We start from the raw sequence: 10,547 nt of genomic DNA on the forward strand, positions 1-10,547 counted from the left end.
GACACATTTATTTAAATATTTTGGCTCTGGATTTTTTTTTTCCTTTAGGCGTGCCTGATGTCCGCATTTATAACTTAGCTGTCATTTTTCTCAAAAGGTTGTGTGGGGCAATAGGAAAAGCAATTCCAACTTGTCACATAGGAGCAGTATGATCTTATACAAGTTACTTAAGCTCTCTGAGCAAGATTTTTTTTTTCCATTTGTTGGCCAATAAGGATTTTTGAGGATTAAATGAGATAATGAATTTAGGATTATGCCTGCATCAAGAAATCATAGCTATTGTTAAAAAAGAGGAATTTTCTGTAATAAAAATGTATAATTTATCAAAAGTTCCCGTATGATAGTTTTTCTTTAGCAGTATTATTTCTTACTGGTTCTTCAACAAAACCATAATGTTACTATGCATGGATCAGACAGCCAAGAAATAATTTACATTGCCTCGAATGTTAACAAGAGCTTAGAGTAATAGAACTGTAGCTGATAGACACTCTCTTAAATCATTCTATTTTGAATCTATTTTTTAAAATTAGGTCAATTCAACCATCTTTATCTATTCTATCCTCTCAGAATAAAATATCAAACTTTTCTGTTTGAAACTAACACAAAAATAATGGGAAAGACCAAAAAAGTCTAATTCTCTCATCTTAGAGACAATATCAAAAAATCTACATCCTTAGGTTCTATTCCAAACCTGTCCCTGGCCTGAAGTATGCGTGTGAGGAAACCAGAAAACTTCCATTTTTGCCCATCCACTTGTAGGCATAGAATGAAAATCATTTATAGTAGAATATTAATGAAATAGGTTGCTAGTTCAGCAAACAAATACTTCTATGCTCAATGTATGGTTTATGAAAATCCGTATTAAATGTTTAAGTCAATTTTCTCTGCTTTTACAAGCTTAAATATGCTGTGGGTAACTGATTCTGTGATTGATGGTTTAGGATCTTGCCATACCTCATAGTTAGCAATAAATCTTCATTATGTAGTTCCTCAGAAATGAAGAGTGTAATAAATCAGCCCAAATGTGTCCTGACCTTAACACAGTTCCTGGTACTATTCTCTAGTGAATTACCTCCCTTTAGTAAAAGGGGACACACCACTGTAATTCCAGCTCATTGTAAGCTCTGATTCATTACTTGAAGTTTTATTACAATGTGTCATGAGCATTCACGAAATGTGGCATGAAATATTCTTTGAGAGGTCAGCTTCAAAAGCACTGTTGTGGTCAATCATGTAGATGGATAGCTACATACTGAGTTTAAAGCAGTTTTCTATTGTCATTTGCCAACCAGCTACAAAGTGAGCTGGGAGCAGTTCAGCTGGCCACTTTTCCATGTCATTGTCACCCATTTAAAAAACTAGTGAGTGCCTACTCCATAATCAGTCCTATGCCAGGTGCTGGTCTACAGAGGCCCTGCTCTCCGGGTGAAGGCACAGTAAATAAGCAATCACTTTACAGTAATAAGTGTTAGTCACTTATCAAATATTTACCAAGAACCTACTATATACCAGGTGCTCTGTTAGGCCACTAGGGAAACAACAGTAAACTAAGCAGACAAAAATATTTTAATGTGCTGTAATGTGCACAGGATGCCATGGAGACCAAGATAAGAGGATCTAAATAGACTAATAGCACAGGGGTCAGGGAAAGCTTTTCAGAGGAGGTGATACTTCAGCAGAGTTTGAAAAGATAAAGAAGAAAAGACACTAGATAAAGCAGGCGTTCTAGGCACATTATGGGAGGTGTGAAGTAGCAGGATACATTTGGGAAACCACTGGCAGGCTGATATAGCTGCTGCCTTATCTGAGAACAGCAGAATATCATTGAAAGACTAAGCAAAGAGTGTCATGATTGTATTTGCATGTGAGAGTGCTCACTCTGCCTGCAATACAGAAAATGGACTGTGGAGAGGATGGAGAGACCAATTAAGCAGCTGGTGTCATAATCCTGATTGCAGAGTAGGAATGGAGAAGACAAGGTTTATACTAAACTTATAACAGGACTTTGCAACTGATTAGGATAGTAAAAGACTGAATGAGAGGGGCCTAGGAGACTTCTAGGTTTCTGGCTATAAATGCTACTACTTGAGTCATTGGTGCTGATGAAAACCCTTCTTCATCAACTAAAAACTGGACAGCTTGTATAGTGCACTCAAGAAGCCTAAGATTAGGTCACCTTCCCAGCCACTCTGGACCCAGAATTGGTTTCTGAGTTAAAGAAGGTGAGTTATTCCTGGAGACATAAGTGACTGTTAGTTTTGAGGAGGGCTTTGATGACTAAGAATGAACAGTTTGTTAACATGGGTTCAAGAGCTAGTTATCATTTTCATTTTGGTGACATAACCTGCAGAGGTAGTTGAAAAAGAGGTTAAAAATAAAGCTACAGGGACTTCCCTGGTGGCACAGTGCTTGGGAATCCGCCTGCCAGGGCAGGGGACACAAGTTCGAGCCCTGGTCCGGGAAGATCCCACTTGCCATGGAGCAACTAAGCCCATGGGCCACAACTACTGAGCCTGCGCTCCAGAGCCCACAAGCCACAAGTACTGAAGCCTACACGCCTAGAGCCCATGCTCCGCAACAAGAGAAGCCAACGCAATGAGAAGCCAGCCCACCACAACGAAGAGTAGCCCCCGTTCACCATAACTAGAGAAAGCCCGCGCGCAGCAACAAAGACCCAACGCAGCCAAAAATAAATAAATAAATTTAGAAAAAATAATAAAGCTACATTATGAGAGCTGCACTTATGATTACATCTTGTACTTTAGAAAGGATTAATTAGAAGGCACTAATAAAATTGGAACTATAAAGCCTCTCTGACCATGTAACTTTAGTTGACTAAATCGGAGTATTATTTTTCTAGCACAGTGCTTGAGAAAACAGCTCTAAACTGTGATCAATGCCTTACTACAATTTTACTGTCATTAAATATAAAATTACATCTTTTCCCATATGGATAGCATTTTAAAGGTAATTTGTCACATATACGTTATTATTCCCTAATTAACGGTCATCATTTCTCTCATGGACTCTTGCAATAGCTTGCAAATTGGTTTCTCACCACAGTTCTCTGTCCCCTCCATTTCACCCTGGTCTATCCCACTTCAGAATAAGTGAACACAAACTGATCAAACTGAACACAAACCTGACATTGTATTTCCCTTACATATTTTGAATGGTGACTAATAACTATAAAGCCCAAACTCCCCAGCATATTAGTAAAGGGCTTAATGATTTGGACCCATCATTTCTTGTCAATAGACAGCATATTACTATGCCTCACCAACTTTCTTAGACTCATGCCATGTGCAGTTATCTCAACCTGGAATGCCCTCCCTGTAGCTCGAGATTGGAAAACTGCCACTAAGCATCTAGAGAGTTCACGTATTATGTCCTCCATTATGTATGCCCATTCCCACCTCTCCCGAAAAAATTTCAAGTTGCTCCCTGGTCTCTGCCTCTAACGTTACCATGTTCATCCAAGCATTAGCTTTTATCAATAGTTTTAAAAGTTTGTTTTTTTGTCTGTAAATGTGACTATAAGCCCCTGAGGCTAGTAATTTTGTTCTACATTTGTACCTCCAGTGCCTAACAGAGCATCTGCTTGAATTCAAGGATGGATAAATGAACATCTCCTCCCTGAAGCTGCCCTTCACCATTCCCTAGGCAGTTGACTTGTCCCTTCCTCTGTCTTCCTTTAATACTTACCATATTATCGCCAGTACGGTACAGTACTTATTACTTTATATGTCTATCTCCCCAATACAGTCTATGAGCTGAGACCATTCTTTATTCTTAGAGTTTCTGAACAAAGCATGTAATAGGCCCTCAGTAGGTATTTATTAAAAGAACGAAAACCTTGAAAGCATGCTCCTCAAACTTGTGGGTTGCACTATATTTAATATGTTTAATGCCAGACTCTTGATTCAAAAATGTTTGGATTGAGGGAAGACTGCTGCCATGTCTGCCGCAAAGTGGGGTGTTGCTCCAGGACCTTGCTTCAGACATATGTCTTACATTTCATCCCTAGCCTGAGCGAAGGAAATCGCTTTGAGGACTGGGAAGCAACAATGGCCTCACTGCAAGATGAATCTAACTGTGGGGTCTACAGTGAGATGCTGTTGTCATCCTCCTCTGGACGTCCATGGAAAACTGACCCAGGTAACGCGACCATGTGCGGATGACTGACGATGGGGGGAAAAGACAAACCACCTTCCTGTCCCGCAAGCCAGTATGTCAAAAGAACCCCCATCGGTAAACATTACAGTACACATCACACACTTTGCCAAGGTTACTGCTCACGAGCCCCCCACCCTCACCCCCACCCCAGGCTATGTTGTGTGGAATGGAATAGGCTGGCTTTTGGACATGCAAGTCCAACTAGCAGGATTAACTGTTTTTTGTTTGGAAAGTCATATAATTGGTCCACCCCTAATAGCACCCAAAATAACATGGGGTGCCAGACCTGTACTGTGACTGCTGACTTCTGCCTAGGCCGCCAGAATGTTTCTTTTAAAGCTGGACCTTCCCCTCTCCGTGGAGGTGCCTCCGGGTTTGTGGAAACCGGGGGTGGACTTACCTTCCTTATAACTGGACAGGACACTGCTGCCATTGACTCTCCATTGACCTGGTAAGCAATTGGCTCCAAGATTTGCCTATATCCTGGCAAATGACTGTTCTCAGCATACTGGATATCTTACTCTTGATAGCCCTTGGCTGCTGCTGTCTGCATTCTATCTGTGGTATCTGGTGCCCCTCTATATAGCTGACCCAGGGATATCTCGGAAGAGGGGTGGACCAAGACTGTCAGGGTCGTGCAGGGTATGTAAGGGTGGAGGGTATGGTCAGGCCCGCCGAAATGGTTGTTCTCTTGCTCTCTGTACATCCCCTGCTTGACCAGTCCCTGCTTCACCTACACCCTACTCCCCTGACTGACCTTCCCTCTTAATCATAGAGCCTCATCAGTAAATGCCTATGTACTTGCCCCTAGCCCCAGCTAGTGATTGTTCTAATCTTTAGATCAGAACATCTCCACCAAGATAACTTATCAAAGGGGTGGTGAGGGGCATGCTCCTCTGCTGGTTTCCCTGGTAACCGATGAGCCGACCTGACGTCAATTTCCCCTAAAACTGGTAAACACCCCTTCCCCACCCCAGGGAGCAAAGACTGCTGCCATGTCTTGCATGTCCTGCCCATTGCAGTCTGCTGCACACGGTGGGGTGTTGCTCCAGTACCTTGCTTCAGACATGTAAGATCCCCCCCATCCATTACACCATCGATGTCTCCATTGCTGACTTGGGCTCTTTCTTTGGTCTTGAGGCTGGGTAAGTACAGGGCCTGCAGGCCTGTGGAGTGCAGCCCAACAACAGTGAACTCAGGTGATCTGTCAATTAGTAGGCGTCAATCCCATTTGTGGAAAGTGAAAGTAAGAGTACGTGTGAGATGGAAAAGATTCAGAAAAGGATGAACATGTTTATGGAGCACAGAAGAATAGTTACCAAGGTATAGTTGGATTGCCAGATATATTAGAAAGTTACTGGGATTTGTGATTCTGTGTTTAGATGAGGATCAATACTCTAATAATGTGCTTCATCTGAAGCAGCCACTGAATAGGGAAGAATTTTGAGTCACTGGGATTGGTATCTTGATCAGGAGATATGGTAAGAGGTCAGATAAACTTAAGAATCATTTGTCTTATTAAAATAGGTTTAAAAGAGTAAATGGGGATTAAATTAGGCAGTAAGAATGAGGAATGCTAGGGGCTGATGGATGGAAAGTGGGGACAATGGAATATCAGAGTCCCATGTGATAGGAGAGCTTATACATGGGGAGTGATCCTGTGAATGAGCTGGAAGTAGACAATGTTGTGGTTGCTGGATGTGGTCTCTGATTATTGATTTTATAGGTCACATTCATGGTGAAACCTAAGTGTGGTATGTATCCCATTTTTAGAAATGTTAAGTTGGAAAACAAAGCAAAATTTGTACTACAGCTGTGGCATTGTCTAACCATGTAATTTTGTGATATCATTCCTTCCGAACCTTTGTTCACATTATTTGTTAAATAAACCAAATCAGCATGTTTTTTCTAATGAGGATTAATAAAGCAAATATATGTTAAAAAAAAAACTGGATTTTAAAAATATGATATGGAATGGCTGGAAAGATGAAACAAAACTTGCTGGATTAAATTTAACAGAAAGAGGGGACTTCCCTGGCGGTCCAGCGGTTAAGACTCCACACTTCCACTGCAGGGGGCACGAGTTCGATCCCTAGTTGGGGAACTGATACCCTGAATGGCATGCAGCACAGCCAAAGGGAAAAAAACAATTTAACAGAGAGAGGTCTAAAGCTCCAAATTTAGGCAGACATTAGGTTTTCATTTGCCAGGTGAGAGAGAACTGAATCAGCAGTATGATATGACTGAAAATAAAACAAAGAAACCTACTGCTACATATTAGTAGAGAATGCAGCTGGAGCAAGAGAGTTGAGCCCTGTCATACCATGAGTTCTTCAGACATATCTTCGATATTGTGTAATTTATGGGCCCATACCAGAATAGAGAAACTCCAGAAGTAGGTAAATGGGCTCGTAAGTGGCCTGAAAACCATGAAAATGAGGGATAGAGAGGAATAGGAATGACTAGCTTTGGGGGAAAAAAAGGTAGGAAGAGCAGGGAAGAATACTCAGTATTAGCCAAAGGGATGAAGATTCCAGTTCAACTTAGTTTAGGTTATTAGTGCTTATACATCTACCTCATTTTGCAAGTGAAGAAGGCATTATGTTAAGTGAAATAAGTCAGACAGGGAAAGACAAATACTTTATGATCTCACTTATATGTGGAATGTAAGAAAACAAAACAAAAACACCAAACTCAAAGAAAAAGAGGCAGGGTGGGGGGCGGGGGGGATTGGAGGAAGATAGTTAAAAGGTATAAACTTCCAGTTATAAGATACGTAAGTACTAGGGATGTAATGTACAACATGATGACTGTAGTTAACACTGCTGTAAGATATACAGGGAAGTTGTTAAAAGAGTAAATCCTGGGACTTCCCTGGTGGTGCAGTGGTTAAGAATCTGCCTGCCAATGCAGGGGACACAGGTTCGAGCCCTGGTCCGGGAAGATCCCACATGCCACGGAGCAACTAAGCCCATGCGCCACAGCTACTGAGCCTGCGCTCTGGAGCCCGCGAGCCACAACTACTGAGCCCATGTGCCACAACTACTGAAGCCCACGTGCCTAGAGCCCATGCTCCGCAATAAGAGAAGCCACCGCAATGAGAAGCTCGCGCACCACAACGAAGAGCAGTCCCTGCTCGCCGCAACTAGAGAAAGCCTGCACGCAGCAACGAAGACCCAACGCAGCCAAAAATAAATAAATTAAAATTAGATAAATTAAAAAAACAAAACAAAAAAGAGTAAATCCTGAGAGTTCTCATCACAAGGAGAATTTTCTTTCTCTTCTTTCCTTGTATCCATATGAAATGATGGATGTTAACTAAACCTATTGTGGTAATCTTTTCACAATATATGTAAGTCAATCCATCATGCTGCTTACCTTAAATTTATACAGCGATATGCGTCAATTATTTCTCAATAAAACTGGAGAGGAAAAAAAGATTCAGGTTTCCTAAGGAACCAGGATAAATCTTGATACTAGTTACAATTATCTACTCAGGCTGACTGATTGGCGAAGAAGGCATCATTCCATCCAAAGGAGAATCAGCAACCACCAGGGCACAAAAACAAACAAACAAAAAACAAAGGAGGAAACTGAAGCCCAGAGAGTTTAATGGAGTTGTCTGAGGTCAGGAGGCTGACTAACAGACTTAGGACTTAAACTCAGGTTCATATACCAAGCTGCTGGAAGTTGGGTTTCTTTAAAGTGGTTCTTATCCTTGGGACTTCCCCGGCGGTCCAGTGGTTAAGACTCCACCCTTCCAATGCAGGGGGTGAGGGTTCTAAAAGATCTGGGAACTAAGATCCCACATGCCGCACAGCGTGGCCTAAGGAAATAAAAAAGTGATTCTCAGCCTTACAGCATTTTCTTTTTTTCTTTTCTTTTCTTTTTTTTAAACCTCTAGGTGTATTAGCAAATGCATTTTCAGTATCTTGTAGATCCCAACCAGTCATGAGTTCTCTGTTCATCACTGGAACCATTTGAGGAGATAATTCTCATCAGAGATGAACAGGGAAGTCTTGTATTAGGCTGGAGTTTAGACTTGAAAAACTCTTATATCACTTCATATACTAAGATTGTAAAATTCTATGATAAGATATAATTACTTGAATTAATACATAACTACATTATAACCATGCAGTATAGTTTTGGTCCTGGAGTCAGACTGTCTGGGTTCGAATTCCTGCTCTGCCACTCAACCTTTTGAGAGGGCTTGGGCACATGATTTAATCTCTTTCGCCTTCAGTATCCTCATTTGTAAGATGGAGATAATTAGCTCATAAAGTTATTGTGAGAAATGAATGGGATTATATACAGCAAACAGCTAGCAAACAGAACTCAACAAATATTAGCTCTAGGTATATGCAGGGGAGTGAAAGAGATTATTAAAGGAGAGGGTATACAGTAAGAAGAAAAGAGGTCTGAGGGCAGGGCTGTGGAGAACAACATTTAGCTGTTGTGCTGGGTTGCACAGTATTCCCCCCATTTCTTGTCCACTGGGAACCTTAAAATATGATCTTTTTTGGAAATAGAGTCTTTGTAGATATAATCAAGTTAAAATGAGATCATAGTGGATTAGGATTGGGGCCCTAATCCAATGACTGGTTTTCTTTTCTTTTTTGGCCGCACGGCTCAGCATGCGGAACTTCCCCAACCAGGGATTGAACCCATGCCCCCTGCAGTGGAAGACGGAGTCTTAACCACTGGACCACCAAGGAAGTCCTGGTTTTCTTGTAAGAGGGAAATTTGGACACAGAGAGCTACGCAGAAAGAAAATGTTGTGAAAACGCTGGGAAGAGAACGTCATATGAAGGCACAGAGACACAAGACCAGGTGACAACAGAGACAAGAGATTGGAGTGATGCATCCACAAACAAAGGAAGACCAAGGGTTGCCAGCAACTACCAGAAGCTAGAAAGAAGAAAGGAAGTATCCCCCTAGAGCCTTCACAGAGAGCATGACCTTGCTGACACCTTAATCTCAAACTTCTAGCCGCCACAACTATGAGAGGATACATTTCTATTGCTTTCAGCCACTCTGTTTGTGGTACTTGGTTATGGCATCCCTAGGAAACTAATATAGCTGGTGAGCAGTCAGGGAAAACACAGAATGGATAATAATACTTTATAGTTTCAAAATACAATGTCAATTGATCCTCACAACTACCTTGAGAAGTAGCAGGGCAGTTTATAGATAAGTAAATGGATGATCAAAAGTATCAGAGACTTGACAGAACGTGGCAGAAACAGAATTTGAGAGATGAGTCCTGTTCAAACACTGATCCTAGTTAGCAAAATGCTTCATCCTTTCTCAACCTTTTTGAAGTTTCCTTCCCCATCACAACTCCAACATCATCCTCTTACCTCCGGCAACTCAATTTCAGGAAGACCACTGATCAGTGAATTCTACTAACGTCACATTTTCCAAGCTTATGCATTGTATAGCTTTAACTCTTATTACAGACGGACCTTATCCTTCGGTGGGGAGGTTCAGGCACGTACAGTAGGTAAGAAAGACGCACTGGGGAAAAACAGGTCATTCCCCTTTCTACAGTCATAGAGACAAGGCAGCAACCTACGCCACTGACTCCAGTTTTCACGGGCAATTTCAGCAGAAAGAAAATAGACCTAACTTAACTTTTCTCAGGTTACACAGTTCCTCAGTTTTAGAGTAAACAGGAACCCGATTCAATGATCCTTCCATTAAACCACCTTGATTGTTCCTCCACAGACAGATCTGTAGATGCTACTAACTGCTTTCTTTTAGATTAAAATTAACTTTCAGCAGAATGACCACGAAATAAAAATTTGTCTGTACGTGTTCTTCTCTAAGGCATCAGTAGTACAGGCTTTGAAATCAGAAAGTCTTGGGGTCCAATCCTGGCTTGGCGGTGGGGCACTGGGAACATTACTTCGGTTCAAACACGTAAGGAGGTAACACCTACTTCCGGTATTTCTTGCGAAGAATAAATGATAGGCAAAACACCTGGCACAGCAAATTTTGTCCCAAGACTGCAGGAATCAAAGCTTTTGGGGTTGTGTCTCCTCTCACCGTCGCCTGCAATGGAAAGGCTCAGACATCTAACCACCGAAGCTCTAAAAAGGACCCCAGCCCCGGCGCCACTTGAGGGCGTGTCCGGAGGGAAGGACCCGGGGGTTGGCCCCGCCCCAACTCGGGGCACCCGGCGCGCCTGATCGCCTCGGTCCTCAGCGTCCCCCGCATCCAGATCAGCAGCTGCCTGCACCCGTACCTTCCTAGTCCCCGGGACGCGGGGTCCTGCGAGGGTTCAAGGCCCTACGCGGAGTGAGGCACAGCCAGGGACAGCCCGGGCCCCGTGCGCCGCGGCCACGCGAGGCCCCCGCCGTCGCCAC

This window comes from Balaenoptera ricei, chromosome 2 (assembly GCF_028023285.1).
Source record: "Balaenoptera ricei isolate mBalRic1 chromosome 2, mBalRic1.hap2, whole genome shotgun sequence".
In the NCBI taxonomy this organism is placed as follows: Eukaryota; Metazoa; Chordata; class Mammalia; order Artiodactyla; family Balaenopteridae; genus Balaenoptera; species Balaenoptera ricei.